At 43.7% G+C, this 25,196-nt stretch overlaps 1 long non-coding RNA gene across 1 annotated transcript; it reads right to left on the reverse strand.

Annotated features, from left to right (window-relative positions):
- On the reverse strand, window positions 1-23,070 carry LOC111559821. The gene is made up of 4 exons (XR_006595603.1): window positions 22,736-23,070; window positions 19,501-19,595; window positions 11,672-11,753; window positions 1-1,562 (listed from the first exon to the last, which is right to left on the reverse strand). It is a non-coding gene; the product is annotated as an uncharacterized LOC111559821 (long non-coding RNA).
- Window positions 23,071-25,196: the final 2,126 nt, after the last annotated feature.

Consider the following 25,196-nt stretch of genomic DNA (forward strand, 5'->3'; position numbering starts at 1 on the left):
GGAGTAAGATAACAGGCTCCTACAGCCAGAAAGAGGCAGAGCTGGGCGCAGGGGGACGACTCTGGCAGTTACGCTCCAGATCCCATTCCATAGCCACCACCTCTGCCCCCTTGCCTAGCTGGGCTTCATGTCAGTAACACATGCTCATATCATCTCCTTGAGGGAAACAAAGCCGCCATTATTCTAGCAGGCAAGGCTGTGCTAAGGGTGCAGACCAGGTGCAGGGTTGGTCGCCAGCTGCAAGTGCTGCCCTGAAACCCCTGCCTGCTTCTAGCTCTGAGCTCTAAGCTTTTTGAACTTGCCCATTTAACGAATGCTCACCGGCCTCACTTTTATCATTTAAATCAGCCTCTCTCTGTGGGGTTGCTGTGAGGAGGAGAGGAGGCATTTCTGCCAAGCACTTAGCAGGGCTTGGTGGGCAGAAAGCATTTGATGAGGAGGCAGGAAAGCTCTTGGGGCCTCAGTCCACATGGCTCCGTTTCGTGCTGGAGCTCCCGTTCTGCCAAGAGCCCATGAAACCAAAAGTAATTTAAAAATAACTCGTCTTTCACTTGCATTTCTCATCGCTAAGTGAACACACAATCCTCAGCAATGCTTTTGATTTCTCTCAGTGGCAGTGTGAGATTCTCAGTGCTTCTCACACTTCTCTTTCTGCCTTCTCTCGCCATCGCTCTCACCTGCCGCAGATGCCTCTGCTCTCCACCGGCTCTCAGCCTCTCCTGCCCTTGGCCGTTTTCCATGCCCTCCTCTCTTCCCCTGAGTTGTATCTCAAGAATGGCTGATAGAGCGACGCTCCTTTCCTCAGAGGAGGGGCTCGGGAGAGACCAAGGAGAGTGGAGCCAGGACCCTCAAAGAGATGAGAGAGTCTGAGAACTTGTCCATTATTTTTATCCCCCAACACCAACCATTGCTATTGTTTGGTAAAGGAGGAGGTGCCTGTATTAGTCTCCTCGGGCTGCTCTAACAAAATACCACAAACTGGGTGATTTTAAGCACAAGAAATTTATTCTCTCACATTTCTGGAGGCTAGAAGCCAGGAATCAAGTGGGTAGTGGGGCCATGGTCTTGCTGAAGGCTCTGGGAGAGCATTCTTCTTTGCCTCTTCCCAGCCTCTCATGGTTGTTGGCAATCTTTGGCTTGTAGACGCATCATGTCAGTCGCTAACTTCGTCTTGACATGGCCTTCTCTATGTTCAAATTTCCCCTTCTTATAAGAATACCAATCATTGGACTAAGGCCCACTTTAATCCATTATGACCTCATTTTAGCTTGATTACATCTGCAAAGACCCTACTACCATTCAGATTCAGAGGCTAAGTCATATCTTTTTAAGGAACACAATTCGACCCAATCACAACAATGCCCTATTGCTCAGCTTGATTCTAAGCCAACCCATTCCCAGACTGCATCCCCAGAACTGGTTCCCTCAGGTGTTTGAAGGTGTCTCTGACTTTAGTCCAGATGAACCTGGGAGTCCTCTGTTTGTGGACCAATTGTCGAAACTCCCACTAGCTCTAGTCTCTTATGGATCAGTCAGGTGCTTGCCTGATGTCATGAGGAACGCTGAGGAGGAAAAGGACCAGAAGCATAGCCAGTGAGGAAATACATTTTCCAGAAGTGATAATTTTTCAACAGCTTTTTGAAAAGGTAATATATTGACCTAATGTTTTATTTATTTATTTTTAAATTTTTATTTATTTTTGATAGAGAAAGCATGAGCAGGGGAGGGGCAGAGAGAGAGGGGGACAGAGGATCTGAAGCGGGCTCTGCACTGAGGGCAGTGAGCCCAACGTGAGCCTCGAACTCACACAGTGAGATCATGACCTGAGCCGAAGTCAGACAGATGCTCAACCAACTGAGCCACCCAGGTGGCCCTTGACATAATGTTTTAAAGGTACTATGTAAACATAATATTTTATTAAGACTATGAGTGAAAAATGTTTTTCTCCTATGAAGAATCAGTCTGAAATACAATGTTAATAGTTATGCCATATTAGTGGGGGAAAGAGGAACTATTTAATAACTGGAACTAGAAAAACATACATATGGATTAAAAATGAAACAGGATCCCCATTTAACACCATACACATGAAATCAACTCTGAAGGGATTAAGGACAGTGTCAAAGCATGTTTATCTTTGTGGAAAAGATAGATGGCTATCTTTCTTGCACTCGAGAAAGAAAAATTTGGGGGATACCTGGCTAGCTCAGTTGGTGGAGTATATGACTCTTCATCTCAGGGTTGTGAGTTTGAGACCCACATTGGGTGTCCAGATTACCTAAAAATAAAATATTTTCTTTTGAAAAAGGAAAATTTCCTTAAGAAAGTATAAGAAAGCACCAGCCAGGGCCGCCTGATGCCTCCATCGGTTGAGCACCTGACTCCAGCTCAGGTCATGATCTCATGGTTCATGAGTTTCAGCCCCATGTTGGGCTCTGTGCTGCAGCTCAAGCATGGAGACTGCTTTGGATTCTGTGTCTCCCTCTCTCTCTCTGCCCTTCACCTGCTTGCTCTCTTTCTCAAAATAAATAAACATTAAAAAGAAAAAACAGGGTGCCTGGGTTGCATAGTCGGTTAAGTGTCTGACTCTTGATTTTGGCCCAGGTCACAATTTCACTGCTTCACAGGAGTTCCAGCCCCTCATCAGGCTCTGCACTGATATTGTGTTTCTGTGGCCTGAGGACCGGAGCACACCTCCTATTTGATGGAGGCGTTTCCTCCCCTTCCAGAGAGATCAGCTAGGTAGCATCTATACTGGACACAGTGGCAGAGAAGATGTCACAGCCATTGTCATTAAGGGACGCCTCCTTTTTAATTAAAGGATTCATGATGGGCCAGCAGAGAAACACTTGACAGTTATTTAATCATTTGCACTTGATCTTACATAAGAAAGGCTTTCCCACAACACGCATGCCTGCTGAACCAGGGCAGAAGGTAACAGGAAGGAGGCCCCCTGAGTATTGTGATTACAGGGCCCACACCTGCCACCACACCCACACCCTGAGATTCCACGGAAGGGGTGGGGGAAATGTGATGGTTCAGAGACAAGAAAACAGAGAGATATTGTTATTATCTCCAAATTTTTTCCCAAAATATGAGATTTGCAATTGACTCTGGGGCCTTATTTTCCCCGACCCCATTCCACCCCCAGGCCAGTATGCTTAACAAGATGAACGATGATGGTTCCTTACAGTTTGCAAAATGCTCTGTATAACATCATCACATTGGGACCCCCTTAAACACACACACACACACACACACACACACACACACACACACACACACACCCTGTGAGATGGTTGTGATTGTTACCTTTCATTTATAGCTGTCACTTTTATTTTACTGAGGCTCAGTGACTTGTCTAAGGTCACAGTCTTAGTGGCAGAGCTGAAAGTAAGACTCCTGACTCCCTGTCCAGTATTCTTACCCCATGTTGTTTATTTTTCACTAAGATCTTTGAAGTTTCCAGAGAGAAAGCTAGGAAGGGCATGTCGTGTCAGCAGGGAACGGCCACCTGCCCCCTCAGCTGGCACCTGGCCCTTTCCCATGAAAAGGCAGAATGGAAGCAGAGGAACAGAGCCTACATCCTGGCCTTCTGCAGCTGGGGGGGAAGTGGTGGCTCTGAAAGGAAATATCCAGAGAATGGCCTTCCTGCCACCTGAGCCAAAGACAGGGAGGAAGGAGCTGTGTTTCAGACCAGCAGCGCTCCTGTCATTTGTTGCACGAACCCTCCAGACAATATCCCTTGGTGCCCCTGAATATGCTGTTTCCTCTGGCGAGTCTAGAAAAGGGTCTCTCGGGAATTGTTCCCCTGTCATTTAAAACAGTCATTTAAAGGAAATGCTTCAAGGTGTTCTAGTTGTTTCTATCAAGTACTGATTGCTCATTGTAAAAATAATTTGGGAAAATACAGTCAAATAAAAAGTAGGAAAAAAGGTCACACAACTACGAACTTACCCCCTGGCAGGGTATCTGTACACACACAGAGCATTCTTACCTCTCTTCAAGGCCCCAAATAAATTCTAACAGAAAGAGTTATGTTTCTACTCAGGATGTAGAAAGCTGCCCCAGCCTTTGCCATTTTGGACTTAAGCTAAAGGAATAGCCCCCTATCTGGAAGGTTTGAGCTCATGCAAGGGGGAAAAAGACATGACAGAACCATATTAAGGCTCTTAAAACTTCTTTTTGGGAGTGGCCTCTGTGGCTCCTACTCACATTTCACTGGCTAGGCCAAGTCACCTTCCAAGCATGATCTCAATGGAGTAGATAAGTATTAGCATCTTGCTGAGAGGAACATTGAGTAATTGAGACTAGTGATACAATCTACCTCATGAGCATTTAAGAAGACTTAAATACAGCATTAAAACTTTCAGGAACTGGGGTGCCCGTGTGGCTCAGTCGGTTAAGTGTCTGACTTCGGCTCAGGTCATGATCTCACAGCTCGTGGGTTTGAGCCCCGCGTCAGGCTCTGTGCTGACAGCTCAGAGCCTGGAGCCTGCTTCAGCTTCTGTGTGTCTCTCTCTGCCCCTCCCCCACTCGTGCTCAGGCTCGCTCTCAAAAATAAACAAACATTTAAAAAAATTAAAAAAACACTTTCTGGAACTAAAAACATGATGTTCTAATTAAAAACTCAGTAGATTAATTCAAAGAGCATAAGGGCAGAATGGAAAAATGAATCAATGCCCTGGAATATCAAGTAGAAGGAAATGTCAGACCACAGAACAGGACTACAAAGAGATGAGGGAGAACAATAACTGTGTTATCAAAACGTGCGTATATTTAACACACTTACCTTTTACTAAAACCTAGGCATTAAGGACTCTAACCCATATGACAGCTGAAGAAACAGGCCCAGGAGGGTTAAGGGTCGATCCCAAGATCCCACAGCTGTGGCAAACCTGGTATTCACTCCCAGGTTGTCTGGATTCTGTGACTGTGCTGTTAAATACTACTGTTAACCACATTTTCTGCTTCTTAATGGCCATACTATTTTGCCATGATAAGACGTGGAGGGCATGCTTGGGTGGCTCAGTCAGTCGAACACCTGACTTTTGATTTTGGCTCAGGTCATGATCCCAGGGCCATGGGATCCAGCCCCACGTCATGCTGAACATGGAGCCTGCTTAAGACACTCTCTCTCCCTTTACCCCTCCCCCACATGCTATAAATAAATAAATAAATAAATAAATAAATAAATAAATAAATAAATAAAATAAAATAAAATAAAACTTGGAGGACAGATTCAGGACACCTAATGAGAGAAATAGGAACTCATGAAGGATAAAAGAAATTGCTGGAGGTCGTATAGGAATTAAATAAATGATAGGAGAAAGTAAGTCTGACTTTAAGAAAGACTTGCAGTTTAAAAGAGCTCACTGAGTTCCAGGCTGAGATTAAGAAAAAAGACATCTGGTAACATCCTGTAAAATTCCTCAATTCCCAGGACACAGAATTTGTATGAGCTTCCAGACAAAAAGAACAAATAACTTATAAAGGAGCCTCAGATTGTTCATCGGGATTTTCTTTCCTCCCTCCCTCCCTCCCTCCCTCCCTCCCTCCCTCCCTCCCTCCCTCCCTTCCTTCCTTCCTTCCTTCCTTCCTTCCTTCCTTCCTTCCTTCCTTCCTTCCTTTGTTTCTTTTAAATGTTTATTTATTTTTGAGAGAGAGAGAGAGAGAGAGAAAACATGAGCAGGGGAGGGGCAGAGAGAGGGGGACAGAGGATCTGAAGCAGGCTCCTCACTGACAGCAGCAAGCCTGATGCTGGGCCGAGATCATGACTTGAGCTGAAGTCTGATGCTCAAAGCTCAACTGACTGAGCCACCCAAGCATTCCCATGGGACTTTTCATTTGCAACATTGGAAGCTAGAAGACTGTGAATAACACCTAATGACAACTGAAAGAAGATGAACTTGACCTAGGAATTCTATAAGCCCACCTGACAAGTCTCACCCGTCAGGGTGAAAGTTATTTTTGAATATGATATAGCAAAGAAAAGTATATCACCCACACACTTCATTTGAGGAATTTATTCAGAAGAAGAGCCTCTTTCCAAGCAACAAATGAATCAAGGCAAAAATCTCAGGATAGGGGAAGATGAAAAACAAGGAAATAGTAATGGTTAAGAAATAAGGCTAATATTTAATATACATTTGTATGCCTAAATCTAAATGAATAATGACAGAGCGACTAGCAATTTATCCCCTAAGTTTGGATTTACAATTATGATGGAGAGTTAAAAACACTGCTTTATAATCAAATCTAGCAGGAAAAAGAAAATGAAATCCTAGAGGAATGGACTATTTCATTAACAAATTAAATTACAGTAATGTAAGTAGGCACTCTGATTAGAGAGAATGAGATAAGACCAGCTCTTCACGGGTAGAATAGGACCCTGCCCCTCTCTGCAAACATTCTTCTCCTGTCTGCTCACTGAATTTTAAATCAAGATGAGAAACAAGTTCTTTGCTTTGAGGCTTTGTTCTCTGCTCAGAGATCTCCTAGGACTTGAAAATGTCTTTATTTTAAATGATGGCAATCACTGCCCTTCAGCAGCATTTTGCTTGTTAAATTTTATCCTGAGAAGAGCTTTAGTAAGGAATTTACAGGGCACAGCATGAATTCCAGGAAGGGGTGCATGAAGGGATAAGAGAGGGGGGCAAAGACCTGGAAGGAATTAATGGGAAGGGGGGTGTTCTGCTCCACTTCAGACCCTCTGGTCTGCCTCACAGGTTGGCGTCCCAACTCCCAGCACTTCCCTTCCCTTCCTCTTCTCTCTGACTGTCCTTTGCCTTCATTTCTCCACAACAGCATTGAAATTGTTAGTGTCATGAGTGATGGGACAAAGCATTTCTTTTTCTTTCAGCCTAATTTATGAGAGAAACAGCTGCTACTCATGGAATTTCTCAAGCTCAGAGCATAATTAAGTGTGACTTTTTGCCCTGAAAAATGACTTTGGGGAGCTCCTGGGTGAGCAGTCTCCTTGACATTTAAAAGTGTGAACCTTATCTGGAGCAGCCCTTTGCAGGCTGATAGACCTCATTGAACTTGAGCCATTTCAGCCCCACTGTAGTTCTTTTTCATTTCTGTTTTTCAACTACACATCAGCAGAAGATTCAGTTTGAATATAAGGGCATTTTTCGTTAATCCAGAGAACCAATATAAAACTTAAGTGGCCACAGTTTACAGAGAATACAGGGAAATAAATATTGCATTGGTTTTCTTTCCTGTGTTCATTTCCTCTTGTTGTTATTGATATGCAAGGAACACAAGCTGGAGGCCTGAGAGTTCTCTCAGGTTCTCACATCTCCAGCCCCAAACGTATCTTGTCCCTGGCTCCTCTGCTCTGCCATGACCTTCGACAGCTCCAGTGTTCAACCAGCTGTACCTCTTTCTGCCTTCTTTCCCTGCCACATTTGTATCTATTACAAGAATGACCTCGTTGTAGGTGCCAGTATTTTTCAATTATAAAGATTGCTCCATTTGGGCGTGATTACACAGACATATAATTTTTATTACAAATAGCTACTATAAAGTGCAAAGGCACTGTGGTAGGCATTTTATACACATTTTCTCTATTCTTACACAACCATGTACACTTGATATTATGATTCCTGTTTCACAGATGATGTTTTGGTTATCTCTTGCTGTGTAATGATCACCCCCAAGACTTTTGTGGATTAAAACAATGATTTATAATTATATGCTTAGACTTCTTCTGTTAGTTGGGATGGTCAGCTGGGTGGTTCTCTCTTGGACTTTCACATGTGGTTGTAATCAGATGGTGGCTAGGGCTGGAGTCAGTGAGACTGGACATCTAAGATGGCTTCTTTACTTATGTGTCTGATGTCTCAGCTGAGATGACAGGACAGCTGGAGGCTGGCTAGGTATATGTATTTCCACATGGTCTCTCCCTGTTAGAGACATAGTATAGTATAGCACAGCAGCATAGTATCAAGCCAGCTGGACTTCTTACATGACCACTGGCTTCCCCAGAGCTATTGTTCCAAGAGATCAGGGCTTCTTATGACCTAGCATCACTTCTACTGCATCCCATTGGTCATTTTATGCAGCCAAGTTCAATGTGGAACTACAGAAGAATGGGAACCCTGTGAGACAGGGTTCACTGTTGAGTAGAGGGCATCTTCGCAGACTAGCTACCGTAGGTGAGGAAATCAAGGGTCTGATGGGTTATGCCATGTCCCCAAGATTATACTTCTAGTAAGCGGCAAAATTGAGATTTGAACCTAAGCAGTCTGTCTGACCCCAAACTCTTTCTTTATCATTCTATTTCTTGTGTTTGGTTACTTTGGTTCTCTAGGATAGCATATCAAATACTGTCTCTAGGATGGTCTCTTTTAACTTTTGCCAGTTGGCTGACAGCATCAAGAGTGGCTTGGCTGAGTTAACAGGGAAGAAATCAGGTAAAAGGAGCAGCACAACTACCCAAAATTCCTTTGGGGCCCTATTTTTAGGATGAAACCACTCAAATGTTCCTCAAATCAAAAGATATCTCATTAGTGGCTGGTCAGTTATGCTGCCATCCCCAAAGAAGACCAAAATGTCTCTCTTTTAGCTGCACTCTGGGGACCATGAAAATAGCTCTTCGACCATTCCTACAGTTGATCATTAGGACATTGATGAGCAATCATCTGTTTAGACAGAATATATGTTGTCTCAAAATGAAGACTTGGGCAATGTCAGGAAAAGAACAATTGGGGTAATGACGATCCCTTATATTTGTAAGTGTCCTGTAGCTTGTAAAGCACATCCACATATTTTATGGAGTCAAGACAGACTGGTTTTGCTTTAAAAAAAAATCCCAGTACCTTAAAACAACAAAGGTTTGTATCTCACTCACGGTATGGGTTCATTACAGATTACTCTGTTCATATACCTCTTCCCTCTCACTCAAAGGCAATGGAGCAGCCACTATTCAGAACATTGCTAGTGATCATGGCAATGTCACAGTAGGTCTCAGCCACAAATTAAACATTTGGCCCAAAAATGACATGAATCGCTTCTCAAAATTTATTAGCCAAAGAAAATAATTGGCTGGAACTGGTCACATGACTGTACCCAACCACAAGGACACCAATGTAGGGTTTCAGAACGAATCAGTCTAATATGTGCCATTTTGGCATATGAATTACTTTTTAGCTCAAAATAATCAAGGCCCAAAAGACTCAGGAAGAAACTTTGACCTTCCCCCTAACTGCCTAAAAGAATTCAGATAGAGGACCTGTTCCAGGAAGGGAGCTATCACTATAATAACCTCATCATGATACAAACTAGGGAGGACTTTAGCATAATCTGTTAAAATTCTTCTCTCTGTCCCACTGTTTCTGTATGGCCCAGCAAACATTTGTTTGCCAAACATTTACTCTTTTTCATCTTCCTGTAAAATTTCTTCCTTCTCTTTGAAGTCCCAGACCCTACTCCCTTCTCCTTAGCTCAGAATGGCATATATACATAATTTTGCCTGACTGTTTTTGGAGTCCCTCATATTTATGTGGATTCCTCATATGTACAGAGTTAAATTTGATGTTCTCCATTAATCTGGCTCATGTTGATTTGATTCTTAGACCAGCCAGAAGAATCTTGAAGAGTATAGGAAAAATTTTCCTTCCCAACATCAAGAAGTATAATCTAACATGTGTCTAGAAGGGGATAAAACTGAAATGACTATTTGGCAATAGCACTAATAATTATGACATATAAATGGCCTTATAGTTTTTCTTAGCAATGCAAGGAGTTGTGGAATTATTCTCATTTTTCAGAAGTATGGAAAAGGCAGAAATGGCAGAGAAGCTTGTTACAGTATGTGAATTATGTCTCAGTGGAGCTTGTAGGGGTGGAAAAATTTTTCCCTTCTTCCCTTCTAGGTTCTTTGGCTAGTCTAGTAATTAGATGGATATAAGACAGATTAACAGGAGAAAAACAAACAAATTTCATACATACAGGAGCCCCATAAAAATATGACACCCAAAGAACAGTCAGGTAATTGAGGTTTATATAGCATCCTGAGTTAAGGAAAAGTGTAGAGGTCTGGGAATACAAAGGAAAGAAAGGACACTCACAGGAAGGTGAGAGGAGATGTTTGTAAAACAAAGGTTACCCTACTATGCAGATAAGTTTCTTAGGTAAAAAAGTATTTCTGGTAATAGCTCTCCTTCTGGTACAGACCCACTTTCCAATGTAAATTTAGGCAGTTGAGGGGGAGGTAAAGAACTTTCCCTGGATCTGCTGGTTTTTGATTGCCTTTAGCTCAAAATAATCCTTATGTCAGAGAGACATATTTTGGGGTGGCAAAATCTGCTCCCCTTCAAGCTGTTATAAAAAACTGAAGGTGGGTGAAAGATGAGGTGGAGTGTATGACTTATAAGGAGAATAAACTCTGTCTTTTACAAGCCTGGTTAATATACAATCACCTTAGAGTTCCTATCCTATTCATAGCACATAAGAGAAGCAGTGGCTGTTAACTTGGGGTCTATAGATAGAGGGGGATGGTTCACAAACTCACCCCAAAATTGTAGAGAAAATAAAGGTGTATAGATGTTCATTTTGGGAGAGAGATGATCCACAGTTTGTATCAGCTTCCTAAAGAAGTCTATGAATGCCAGAGGTTAAAAGAAAGAACAATGGACCAAGAGTCAGGAAACTGAGTCCTAACTCTGCCTAGCTCTAACAAGCTGACAAATTGCTTGTCTTCTTCATTCGTAAAGTGAGAGGCAGGACTCAAGCTCCCTTCTAGCTAGGTGCACAAGGTGCAGGCTAGTTTATGGTCAGACAGATCTGAGTTTATATCCTGGCTCTACTTCTTACTAATTGCATGCCATTATGCCAGTTCTAGAAACTGTGTCAAAGATGAATACCAATGCAGCATTCTTGGGAGGATTAACAACCAGGAGTAGAAAACACCTGGCAGTCATTATTATTAAATGATGCTTCCTATGAGTCTATGTCTGGTTTAAGTCCTGCTGAACATTAAATACCTTCGGTGAATGGGCATGGTATTCAGGGAACTCAGGGCAGTTGTGCCAAATCCAGATGTCAGCAAGGCCTTGCCCTTGGCTGGTTCCTACTCTAGAAAGGAAGTCTGGGTGGAAGCTTTGCCCAGCGTCATCCATGGACACACTATGCCTGACTCATCCCCTTCCTGAGCTCCCCAGCAAGGCCAGCTCCTGCCCCTGCTTGCTTCTCTAGGCCTGATGTCTTGCTGAGTTATCATCATCTGAGTCATGACTTCAGTGGAAGGCATCTCTAAGAGACTGAACTCACAAAAAAATGCCAATACTGATGGACCCACAAAACCACCCCCCTGGCCATTCCAGCTTTCTTTACTGGCTGCTGCCCATGTTGTTACTACAACCATTATATCCCAGATTGACTCATTGCTTCTTGCTATAGCTAGGGGAGGAATTATTACTCCTAGTTTAGACTTAAGGTGTCTGAAACCCAAAATAATCAGGTAACCTACTCAAGGAAACACAGTGAGCTGGTGGTAGCCAGGTCAGACCTCCTGTCTCTTGGTTCCTTGTCATCTCCAGGCACAATGTTATTGTGTTAGTTTCCTATTGCTGCCATAACAAATAACCACATATTTAGTGGCTTAAAACAACACAAATTAATTAAAAACAACAATGAGATACACAGTGAGATACCCACTACATACCTATCAGAATGGCCAAAATCCAGAGTGCTGCCAACATTAAATGCTGGTAAGGATGTGGAGCCACAGGAACTCTTGTTTATTGCTGGTGGGAATGCAGAATGGTACAGCCACTTTGGAAGACAGTTTGGCATTTCTTACTAAATAAAATGTACTCTTACCATATGATCCAGCAACAGTACTCCTTGGCATTTACCCAAATGAGTTGAAAACTTATGTCTATACAAAAACCAACACACAGATGTTTATAGCAGCTTTTTTCATAATTGCCAGAGTTGGAAGCAACCACAATGTCCTTCAGTAGGTGAATGAATAAGTAAACTTTGATACAGAAGTGTTGGTCAGCGCTAAAAAGAAATGAGCTATCAAGTCATGAAAAGACATGGAAGAACCTTAAATGCATATTACTAAGTGAATGACACCAATGAGGAAAGGCTACATATTGTATGATTCCAACCATATGACATTGTAGAAAAGGCAAGACTGTGGAAACAGTAAAAAGATCAGTGGTTGCCAAGGTTTTGGAAGGTGGTGAACAGGAGGAGCACAGAGGATTTTTAGGGCAGTGAAAATAGCCTACATGACACTATAATGATGGATGTATGTCATTGTAGATTTGTCAAAATTTGTAGAATGTACAACACCGAGAGTGAATCCTAATGTGAATTATAGACTTTGGGTGATTATGATATGTCAGTGCAGGTTCATCAATTATAACAAATGGATCACTCTGGTGGGGAATGCTGACAATGGGCAAGGCTATTTCTGTGTGAGGGAAGGGGGGGGTATGTGGAAAATTTCTGTACTTTCCCATCAATTTTGTTGTGAACCTAAAACTTCTCTTAAAACTAAAGTTAAAAAAATTATTATCTAACAGTTCAATTACATTTGGGCACACAAAATCTCCCTATTTTAAGCTCAGTTGATTAACAACTTTAATTACACCTGCAAACTTAATTCCATCTTGCCATGTACCCTAACATATTCATGAGTCCTGGGTATTAAGATGTGGACATCTTTGGAAGGTCATTATCCTTCCTCCCAGGGTCATGAATCAGTGTCCTGTGGTAGGAGATGGTGGTAATAATGGCACTGGTCATAGTCCAGCTGAGCCTGGCTTGAAGCTACAGATTAGTGTCTTTCTAATTTTCAAAGGTGGTTGAGTCTCATCAGCCCTTAACTTGGCTGGTGTCCCCATATTTTCCAAGCTCCCATCATTACCTTTTACTTAAATATTTAGAGAAAATTACTCATAAACTGAGGCCAGAGGGATTCCCTCTCAAATATTTCCAAGAATTCCTGGACTTGTGTTCACCCTCATGGTTTGTCTCTTCTCACTCCATACTGCTCCTGGCTTCCCCTGGATCTTTCCAATTCCCCCATCACAGGTTCTACACAATATCTACACTTTGCTCCCAGACAGGGACCTGCCCACCATTCCTGAAACAGGGCTGTCTGGAGAGAAGTAGGCTAGGATGCCTAATCAATTCCACTTAAGGTTTGAACCCTTGGAAGGGTTTAACATGCAGGTGAGGGGAACCTCATTGGGAACTTAGTACAGGCAGTCCCCAGTGCTCTGGTCACACTGTGTCGAGAGAGGCCTTTACTCAGGTCTTCCTCCTTGGGCCCAGCCCAAACCCCTCTCTCCTCTGAAACCCCAGGCCCCATGTTTCTTCTTCTAGGACCACTAAAGGAAACAGAAACCCTCGCATATTGACTTTATCATGCAGAGTTTAGCCACTTCAACCTGGCCTCCTACCTTTACGTAACCAAAAAGCCCATTAAAGTGTTTTCCCAAACAAAAGATAAATTCTTTGCCTAGGAATTCTTCTCCCACTCTTGGAATGTGAAAATGCTGCAGTTAAAAAATACAGCGAAGCAAAAACAGCTCCCTTTATTTCTAGTTTCATTATTTAGCACAGAAATCAAGGGTCAGTGTGTGTGTTGTGATATAAAAGACACAACACACATACTAATACATACACACACATACATGCACACATACAACTTAATCAAAGAAGCGATACCCACCCTTGTTACTTGGGATGCACGTATATTTTCTATTCATTTTTTAAAATGTTGATCAGAACTCACTAATTTTTTTTCACAATCTGCTGATGACTCACAACCTTCTCTTTGAAAAACATTGCACTAAACATAATACCCCCTTCTCTTCCCTCCCAGGCCTAGGATAAGTATTTGCATAATGCTTTAATGCCTACAAAGTGGGTTTTAAGGCATACATTATTCCATTTACTCCTCATGCAGGGCTAAAATGGCAATAATAACTCCCTTTTTACAAATGGGGAAACCGAGATCTGTTAAAGAAGTTCATCCAGAATCACACAGCCAGAAAGCAAAGAGTTTGGATGCAGATCTTTGAGTCTAAACCCAGTGGTCTTTTCACTAAGACCAGACTCCCAGTTTCCTTTTATACACCCTTGTTAAATAACAAAAATCCAACTGAGTAAATTTGAAGATATAATTGGCTTTATTCAATGATTCATGAATCAGGCAGCATCCCATCTAGCAAGAGCTACAGAAAAGGAAAGGTTTTTAAAGGCAGAGAGGGGGTAGGACAAGAAAGTCATAAATGGAAAAAAAGGATTATTTTGGGCAAGATTACTTGCGTTTGGGGGTCAAAAAGGGTCTACTAGACAGATTACCTCATTAATGCTGACCAGGAAATTCCAGACTGACCAGTTAAGATTACATTCCTAGGGAAGGTTGAAACTGCAATTAGGTTAGGTAGCAAGTCTTGGTTTGGGGATATGGACTTAACACAAGTGATTCCACTTTGGGCCTATCTCTCTCTCTTTTTAAAAATTTTTTAAATATTTATTTTTGAGAGTGAGACAGAGTGAGTGGGGGAGGGGAAGAGAGAGAGGGAGACACAGAATTCGAAGCAGGCTCCAGGCTCTGAGCTGTCAGCACAGAGCCCAGTGTGGGGCTCCAACCCACGAACTGCAAAGATCATGACCTGAGCTGAAGTTGGACACTCAACCCAGGAACCCCTGGGCCTCTTTTTTAACAACTTTCACTCATGATATAGTTTAGGTTAAACTAGACAATATAAGCCCACCCACCCCCCCCCCTTTTTTTGCATATGCTAGATTCTTAGCGCTTTTAAAATCTCATACCTCTACTTTGTCAGCCTAAAGTTGGCACACCTGCCCTCCTTCCTCCCTCCTCGGAGGCAAGAGGCCCTAGCACCTGCCTTGGCTTTCACTGCGGCTGGTCTTCAGACCAAAGGATGCCTCCAAGAGCAGCAGGAGGGTTCAATCTCTGCCCTGGGCCAGGAGGGAGCTTAGCCCTTGAAGCTGGGAGATGATAGTCAGGAAAGACAAATTGTGGGCCTGGAAAGCCACGAGGAGAGGTGATCTGGCCGTGAGAACAAGGAGCATTGGGCTGAGGGTTTCCTTCAGGAATATCAACTGATAGAAGGAACTGGGCATCATATATCCAGAAAATGCTAGGCAGGCAACTGAAGGAAAATCTGGGGTTAGAAAACATGGATGCTGGTTTCCAAGTTCAAATACTGCTTCTCCCTCTTTCTGTCTTTGTCAGTTCTACTTCCTTGGGTTTTCTACAAAAGCGATTGTTAGGAGGGGATCATCAACCTTCAAACACATAGGCTCTGTGTTTATAGAGAAAGCTATCAAAGTTTCTAAACACTGACCTGTCTAGAGAAACTGGTAAAGAAAAGGTTTCTAAACTGGGGCGCCTGGGTGGCTCAGTTGCTTAAGTATCCAACTTCAGCTCAGGTCATGATCTCGCGGTCTGGGAGTTCGAGCCCTGCGTCGGGCTCTGTGCTGACAGTTCAGAGCCTAGAGCCTGCTTTGGATTCTGTGTCTCCCTCTCTCTGCCCCTCCCCCCACTCACACTGTCTCTCTCTCTCTCTCTCTCTCTCTCTCTGTCTCTCAAAATAATAAACATTAAAAAAAAAAAAAAGAAAAAAGAAAAATAGAAGGTTTCTAAATAGACTGCCGGGCAATTTAGACCCCTGTGAAGTGGTCTGTGAAGTGACCCCTGAGCTCAGAGAGAGGCTTATGATGGCCAAGAGGCCAACTACTTAGATCTCTGGATCCAGTCCTGAGTGCTTAGTGCATCAAGCATTGTGTCTCCTTCAACCACCAACAACATCCCATTGCCCCTCCACCCCTGTGTGGGCTCTTGGGGCTTGATCACCTGTATTGTACCTGATCTGAGACAATACCAACTGTAAGCTGCACTGTTATGTACCACTAAGCCAGAGAACTGCTGATGAGGGAGTCTCCACATAAAAGCTGGGACACCAGAGATAAAGAAATCTTCCCAAGGAAGAGACTGGCTGGAAATGTGCATGTCTCCATCTTGGCACTGTGTAGAGTGAGAAAAACAATTCTCTCCTGAGAAGTCGGACCACAAGCCTGTCTTCATGGAGGTGTGAGGTCTGAATCTGCACTGTCAGTGTAGCCTAAAGAAGTCAAACAGAAGATGAGTGCAAGGTGACCTCAGGTGGCTGGTGTCCCAGAAGTGACCGGCAAACACATATCCTCTACCAGAGAACTCAGCTGTGATCCTGGCTAACAGCCATTGTAGGACACTGCTGATTTTGACACAGCCCGATTTCATGTGAAGAAATGTGTTCCTCAGAATTCACGGTAGAGGGACATGAAACAGATGTGGCTGTTGGTGGCACTGGTGATTAACTCATCTGGGTTTGCCTGAAACTTTCTTCATTTTAGCCCTTAAAGTCACACTTCCAGTGACATCTCTCAGTCCTGGACAAAGGTTAATCACTCCGTCTAACCCACTCCTCTTCTGGGAGCATCTTCTCTGGCCAAAGGGTCTTGTTTTATACCACACATCCCTGCCTAGGGGTAGGCTGACAGCAGCAGGGTATGCACCTAGGACCTGAGGCCTAACCCAGGAAGGTAAGAGAATTTGGAAATTTGCTTATGAGAACCTGAAGAACCAGGATGTTCTCTGAGAACACCAGGACTGGCCTGGCTATTCAGGTTCTCTTGGGTTGCTGTGAATTGAAATCGCTTCTAGAAACTCCCTTTTATTTATTTACTTTTTGGAGGGTGAAGGAGTTAACTTCGGTATGTCTTTGGCCCTTCTGGCTAAAGAGGCCCTAACTGAGGCAGGGAGGCTGTCCCGCAGGCTTTTTAGAGGCTATGTGACCATCTGAGGTGCAGCCAAAAAGGGACAAGCAATGCCTGTGAGTGGGCATCCTGCATGCCCAGGAGACCGGAGCTCCTCAGGTCAGGTGCATAAATGAAGCACAAGGAACATGAGTTCCAGACGATGTAATTAGCAGAGCGATGTGAATTATTGCATAAACAAAGGCCAAGAGAGCAGTTCAACAATGTCTGTGGTTTGTGTACTAAATAACTACTTGGAGTTGTGCTTGTTTCCAAGTTCCTTTTCAAATGTTTGCTGGGGATGAACAGTTAGAGACACCGATACTTTGTGTTTACTCAGGGGCCTGGGCTTCTCCAGGTAGTTTCACACAGATTACATCCTGCAGGCTTCTCAGCAGCCCCTAGAGCATCTGGAGGTGGGCTGGGAGAGCTGGGCCTGAATCCCCCAGCTGGGCCCACTCCTCCGGAGCAACGTGCTCTTGGACAAATTGCCTCTCTTCTCTCTTCCCTGGTTTTCCTCTGCTGTAAAATGGATCCCGGTCTCTGTGAGGCCCCAGAGAGCCTATGTGTGCAGAGTACTGCATAGAGTGCTAGGCATACAACAGGTTCTGTCACGAGGTGACCATGTTGTGCCCCCTGACAGAGTGTGTCTGCAGGGCAGGTCCCATGTTAGAGAAACAAGCACATTGTCTCCACCTCTCTGTGAGGTAGATATTCCTGCCTCCACTAAAAATCAGCTGGGACTGAGTGAGGTCAAGCAGCTTTGCTCAAGTGGGGTTGCGCTGTGGCAGAGCGGGGGACTCAGAACCCCGGAGGCAGTCTCTGGGTGCTGGGCTGACGCAAGCCCTCCATGGTGCTTGGAGGGGTCTACACAGGTGAAAGACACAGGCTCTCTCCTTTCTAATGGGCAGACAAGGGAAACTAGCATACCAGAGCTTGGGAAGACCAGGGAGGGTTTCATGCAGGGGGTGCCAGTGCTTTCCAGCTCTAGCCCAGCTCTGAATCTCCTATGGAGAGGCGGTGGCAGGACCCCCTGCTGAGGCTTCCACTGGCCTCACTGGCTGGAATTCACTAAGGCTTCCTTCTAATTACTTCCATCTCAGACCGTCTCCCTCACGTTGCTTGCCAGAGCTGGGGAGGAGGTCCTGTCGTAGACACCCCACACCTGAGTCAGGGAGGGAAGTCATGCTCATTTCCTTTCTCCTTGGCTCCTCAGCCCCCTTGCCAAATGCTGAGCTTCCCTGAGCATCCCTCCTTCCTTGCCAAGGCCAAGAGTGAACTGGCAGCTAGGAATGGGATCTCCAAGCCAGAGGCTAACGGTGGCCTTAAAATTATGTGCAGGAATGAATTCTGAGCCAAAGTGGCTTTTTCTTTCTCTCTTGAAATTTTTTTATATTAAAAACCTTGTCAAGGGGCGCCTGGGTGGCTCAGTCGGTTGAGCGTCCGACTTCGGCTCAGGTCATGATCTCACAGTCTGTGGGTTCGAGCCCCGCATCGGGCTCTGTGCTGACAGCTCAGAGCCTGGAGCCTGTTTCAGATTCTGTGTCTCCCTCTTTCTCTGACCCTCCCCTGTTCATGCTCTCTTTCTCTGTCTCAAAAATAAATAAATGTTAAAAAAAATTAAAAAAAAACAAAAAAAAACCCCAAAAAAACCTTGTCAATGATTTTTAAATTGACTTGTACTCACTGCAACCAATGAAGCTATTGAAAGGAAAAAAGTTCATAAACACCTTCAACTGGCCCATAGCCCCTCTGGTGATCAGTGCTAACTGCTTGTGGGTCAGCTTTCACAACTTTCTCTATATTCATTGTTATGGACTAAATCATGTCCCTTGCTACCAAATTCGAATGTTAAAGCCCCGCTCCCCACCCCCACTACCTATATTTGGAGATACGGTCTGTAAGGAGGTAGTAAAGGTTAAGTGACTAATATGGGTGGGGTCTTACAGAGATGAGCCTTGAGAGGACACAGTGAGAAGACAGAGGTCTGCAAGCCAGACAGAGAGGTCTCACCGGGAACAATGCTGATTGCATCTTTACCTTGGTCTTCTGGCCTCCAGAATCGTGAGAAAATACATTTCTGTTATTTAAGCCACCTGGTCTGTGTACTTTATTATGAGAGCCCTAGCAGACGAATATACTTGTATAACCCCTACACAGAGATCCATGCACAGGGAAGAGTGAGTGCTTCATTTGTTGTTTACTTGAACAAAAATAGGATCGTGCTATGCTCACATTGCTCTGAAGCTAGCTTTTCTCATTAACAGTACTTACTGGCCACCTGGCTTCTTGCTCACACCCCACATCCAATTCCAATAGGACATCCTGCAGACCCCCCTTCAAAACTGATTGGGGATGTGACCACCTGCTGCTTCTGCCACAGGGTTAAGCTCCACCCTCTCTGTCAGGACAGCAGGCTCTTCACTCTTCTCGGCTCCCCCCGCCCCCTTGAGTCTGTTGTCACAGCAGCCAGAGGGTGACGGTGCTTCTCAGCTCAGGACCCTCAGTGGCTTCCCATCTTCCTCGGCGTACTTGATGTTCCTAGAGCTCACCAACCACACTCCCAAGTCATGGCTCTTGTTCCTGTCTAGACAGTCCTTCCTCCTGAATGCCATGAAGTTCCTTCCCTTACTTCCTTCCAGACTCTATCTCCCAACCCACCTTCATTATTCTTCACAGCACCTACTTACCACCATTACTTACATAGTTATTTGCTTGTCTGTGGTCTGTCTTTCTCCATTAAGAGGTGAATTCCACGAATAGCAAACCTCGTCTTGTTCCCTGCCGTATCCCTAGAACTTAGAAGAGTGCCAGGTTCAGGCTGATGCTCAGTAAATGTCTAATGAATGAAAAAGTGCATAAATCTCCAAATGAGATACAAGTCCCAGTCAGATATGTCAAGATACAACTACCTTTTCAACAGTTGTGTAACATCTGCTAATGTGGATGGACCCCAGTTTGCTCAACCATCTCCCTATTGATGTTTAAATTGTTTCCACTTTTTCCTACTTTAAACAATGTTTGTGCTAAACATTTTTGCACAACCACTCTAATATATTGGTCCTTTAATTTTTATAGGATATTTTCCCTAAAGCTGGGTTGAGATTGGCATACTTAAAATTTTAATAGCCATTACCAAATTTCCTTAGTTACTGTTCACAGGCAAACCCCAAAACAAGGCCTCAACCATTTTCCCAAACCGGGTCCAGGGTAATATTGCCCTTAGATCAGTCAAGAGTGCCTCCATCTTGAGCCTCCACATTTTAGAGGGCCCCACATGTCACAAATGGAAGAAATTAAATGTCACATGGGAACTTTTCTCCCATGAGATTCTGCATTCAGTTCTGGGCTGGCACAGTGTGATCTGTAACCCTGAACATGAATGCTCATGACCTAATACCCAAAGTCTCCACATTTCCTCCTATAAGTCTCAAAACAAAAGGCTGCTGAGTCCAAATCCTGTGAAGGTTGTGCCCCTGCTGACCCTGGAGATAGTCACTGCTTTGGAGCGAGAAAGAATTTAATTGGCTGGTATGTGTCAATAGAGAAGACAAATTAATTTGCTCCTCAGCTCAAAACCCTCTAGTGCCTTCCACTCCTCCCCTCAGAGAGCATGAATTCAGTGGGTCCTGGTGTAACTAAATATTATTTCTCAGTGGTGCCAAGCATCCACTTTTCTTCCCTTTTTTGTTCTCATTTGTGGTTCCAGAGGCATTCAGGAATTAGCTTGTATCCGCAATAGTTGCACACGATATCAATGTCAGTTATCGATTGCTGTGCAACAAACCACACTGAAACTTAGTTGGTGGCTTAAAACAACAGTTTGCTTACAACTCTGGGCTAGGCCAGCTGGGCAGTTTTTATGCTGATCTCCGTGAGGGTCGCAGCAGCACTACTGGGCCTGGATGGTTCAAGATGGCTTTGTTCAAATGTTTGGCAGTGTGGTGGCTGTTGGCTGGGGTGCCTCAGTTCTCCAAATAGCCTTATACCTTCTAGACCTCTTTACATAGTGGCATAAATGTCCCAAGAGGAAAGCAAAAACTACAAACTGCACAGTGTTACTTCTGCCTCATCCTATGGACCAAATGAAGTAAGAGACACCCAGATCCAAGGAGTGGGGTCCAAAGAAGAGATTCTATCTCTTGATGGGAGGCATGGTGAAAATCGTATTGCAAAGGAGCTGGGCGCAGGGAGGTGTGATATGTCAGGGACCATTATATAACAATATACCTCTGTGTCTGGGGAACTTTTTGCCATACTAAAGAATTCATATTTTTCTTGCATTTGTGTACGGGTAGTTGTGGTTGTAAAATATTTGAAGTGTGGTACAGATTCTTTGCTTTGCTTTAGTAAGTGGACATTAAAATCCTAGAATTAATGAAGTTTTATTTTTGTAACAATATTTAATAAGATTTAATTTAAAAAGTCCAAAAATTTAATATAAAATATATAAAATATAATATAATTTAAATACATTTTATTTAAAATTTTTAGGGGCGCCTGGGTGGCGCAGTCGGTTAAGCATCCGACTTCAGCCAGGTCACGATCTCGCGGTCCGTGAGTTCGAGCCCCGCGTCAGGCTCTGGGCTGATGGCTCAGAGCCTGGAGCCTGTTTCCGATTCTGCATCTCCCTCTCTCTCTGCCCCTCCCCCGTTCATGCTCTGTCTCTCTCTGTCCCCAAAATAAATAAACATTGAAAAAAATAAAATAAAATAAAATAAAATTTTTATATGAATTAAGTTTTTTGTATTTTGCTTTGTAATGTTAATAATTTTGAATGTTTTGAAAGAAAAACAGCTGTATTTTGTAAACTCAGCTCTTTGGGAATGAGTACAAATCAAGTTGGGATCAATTTAGAAAAAAATGACATTAAAGATCAGAAAAGGAAAAAGGCAAAAAAAGAAAAGTATTCAAAAAGATGATCAAAAAGATCATGTTTCTGGTAAAAACCAGAAACCCTGCAAGTGAGCAATCTTCCATTGAGCAAGTTTCTGATAAAATTTGTGAGCAGAGAACTTCACAGTTTGTTGATTTAACGAACTTTTAATTACTGATAAAAACTGTGAATGGGGTGCCTGGGTGACGCAGTTGGTTAAGCATCTATCTGACTTTGGCTCAGGTCAAACGTCACAGTTCGTGAGTTTGAGCCCTGCATTGGGCTCTCTGCTGTCTGCGCAGAGCCTGCCTCAGATCCTTTGTCTCCCTCTCTCTCTGCCCATCCCCCACTTGTGCTGTCTCTCAAAAATAAATAAACATTTGGGGGGCCTGGGTGGCTCAGTCAGTTAAGCATCCGACTTTGGCTCAGGTCATGATCGACCGGTTGGTGAGTTCCAGCCTCCTGTCGGGCTCTGTGCTGACAGCTTGGAGCCTGGAACCTGTTTAGGATTCTGTGTCTCCCTCGCTCTCTGCCCCTCCCCCACTCACACTCTGTTTTTCTCTCTCAAAAATAAATAAACATTAAAAATATATATACATATAAAAAATAAACATTTAAAAAAACTGTGAAAATGAACACGAAAATTATTCTCAAATTCATGACTTGAGCAGGTTAAATCCTTGGAACTTCATATTTTTTTGCCAAATGAAGATTCAAGTACAGATCCACAGAATAAGAATGTGTGTGCCCTCCTTTTGCACTTTCCAGGGTCAGGGTGGTGAAAATATGCCCATCAACTTCTCTCCCAGAGTCTGTTTTCAGATTAAGCAGAACAGGGAGGAGACATTCCAAGAAGCTGGTTCCTTGTCAGATTCTTCAGGAGGGAGGGCCTCCCAGCTCACTCTGGGCCCCTGACGGCACTGGAGAAAGAGCTACAAAGAGCACTCAATCATGACAGCCTCTCTGGGTCCTGCCAGAGCCACCTGAAGGGGCTGGGCCCTGGTGCTCTGTTTCTGGCCTTCCCACCCCTGTACCCTTGGACTCAACTGGGCCTCTGCTCACCTGTCAGTCTCAATAGGTGCAGGACCACTTCTGGAAACAAAGGCAGCTGTTTTTCTGTTTGCTTTTCCCTCCCAAAGCAGTGCAGAGCCAGCCGGGTCCATGAAACGCCTAGCGGGGTCACTGTCAAGAGGCGGCCTTGTCAGATCTACATCTGGGGGCTGCTCCGAGTCACTCAGCGTAGTGTTAGAGCATTAGTGCAAGGGGAAGGAGTAAACAGGGTCCTGCCTGGAGAGCAGAGCTGTCAGGGGAGGGTGGTCCACGGATGAGGTGATGGAGGCCCAGAGAGGGGGAAGGGATTTCTCCAGGTCACATAGCTCCTCGGTAACAGAATCAGAACTCTCAGTTTCCACTTCAGACTTCTTTCCATTGTGTGAATTAGGAATACCGAGCTGTCTTGCCATCTTGGTAGGAGCTTCTTATTTTGTTTTATTCCCCCTCCCTTTTGTAAGATAGCCCTATCGTGGTAAGTTAGTAGAATGTGCACAGGCTCAGGGATTGGGTGAGTTTATCAGTGAGAATACAAAAATGTTTAATGAAGATAATTACCTTCTCCCTTTCCCAGGACCCTCTGCTTCCTGACGCGGCCCCCCTTCCAGCCATCAAATCCTATAGGAAACTTTTGTTTAGTCTGGGGTGTGGGTTACATTTTCAACTGCAAAGACTTAGAACACAAGTTAGGGGGTCATAAAAAGACCTCAGCATCGTATTTGTTAGGACATGTGAAAACTAAATATCCAGACTCCATCGTGTGTAACAGCAAAAGTTTGGAAATCGTTGTCCACCGAAAGAGGGCCGATGAAATGACTTACCATACATCCATGCGGCAGCACGACGTGGAGCTATAAAAAAGAAATGACATGAGAGCTTTCCTTTTTCGTTTAAATTAAAGTTTCAGATAGTTACTAATCTACAAGTATAGTGAAAAGCCTCCCTCCCACTCTCTGCCAGCCACCTGCAGGCAACCAGCGCGATCTGTTTCTTCTGTAACCTTTTAAAGATGCGTCCTGCACACAGGACCATTTGCATGGATAGGCTTTTAAAAAAGAGAAACATGTGGGGCACCTGGGCTGCCTAGTGGGTTAAGCGTCTGACTCTCGATCTCAGGTCAGATCTTGATCTCAGGGTTGTGAATTCAAGCCCTCCGTTGGGCTCCACGCTGGGTGTCGAAGCTCCTTAAAAAAATAAAATAAAAAAGAGAAGTATGTTAAAAATCACTTCGCAGTATCTTACTTTCTCCACTTCTACATATTTATTTATTCAGTAAGTATTTAGTGAGCATCTACTATATGTCAACCATTCTTTTAGGCATTTGGAATTTGGTAGTGAACAAAACAGATCTATTCTTTTCCTTCATAGAGTTTACATTTTTGTGGGAATGAATAAGCAAGTATATATATATAGTGATGTGGTAAGTGGTATGGAAAAAAAAACACAGGATAAAGGAATAAGGAGTATATGTATGTGTTGGTATATGGTGGTGGAGATTGTTGCTATTTTACATAGAGTGGTTAGGGAAAGCCTTGCTGGTTGAATGGTACTTGAGGTGAGCCTTGAAGAGAGTGAGGGAGTGAGCCCTGTATATAATCTGGAATTGAACATTCAAAGTGGAAGTAATATCCTGCCCTAAGTCCCTGAGACCAGACAGTACTCTTCATGAGGAGCAACAAAGCAAGCATTGTAGCTGGAACTGAGTAGATAGATCTCAGAGATATTCTGTATCATGAGAACTTCCTAATTTTTTTTTTAACATCTGCATTTTATTCCATTGTGTGTATGTACCAGTTTTAATTAAGCTTACTGATAGAAATTTAGGAACCTAGTGGTCTCTTGTGATTGCAAAGAATCATTTTATTAAGTGGCCCTTTGCACATGTGCGAGTTATCTGTAGGATTTATTCCTAGAAGTAGAATTGCTAGGTCAAGGGGGTGTGTATTTGTATTTTTTTATAGATTTTGCCAGACTAAAACCATCAAAGAAGTTGTACTATTTTTGCCCCCCTGCCTATAATATGTTGATTTTTTAAAATCATTCAGCAAATATTTATTGAGTACCTACCAGGGACCAGGTAAGTGCTGAAGAATGGGAACTGGAACAGAAACCACAATTTGCCGGGGCGCCTGGGTGGTGCAGTTGGTTAAGCATCCAACTTCAGCCAGGTCACGATCTCGCGGTCCGTGAGTTCGAGCCCTGCGTCAGGCTCTGGGCTGATGGCTCGGAGCCTGGAGCCTGTTTCCGATTCTGTGTCTCCCTCTCTCTCTGCCCCTCCCCCATTCATGCTCTGTCTCTCTCTGTCCCAAAAATAAATAAATGTTGAAAAAAAAATTAAAAAAAAAAAAAAGAAACCACAATTTGTCAAGCATATCTTGACTAACAAAACAGGTAAACTGTGCCAGACTAAGCTATGATGTACTTCACATACTATCAAAACTCAAATACGTGCACCACTTTGTTCAGGTTCATA

This window comes from Felis catus, chromosome A3, assembly GCF_018350175.1.
Source record: "Felis catus isolate Fca126 chromosome A3, F.catus_Fca126_mat1.0, whole genome shotgun sequence".
NCBI lineage: Eukaryota > Metazoa > Chordata > Mammalia > Carnivora > Felidae > Felis > Felis catus.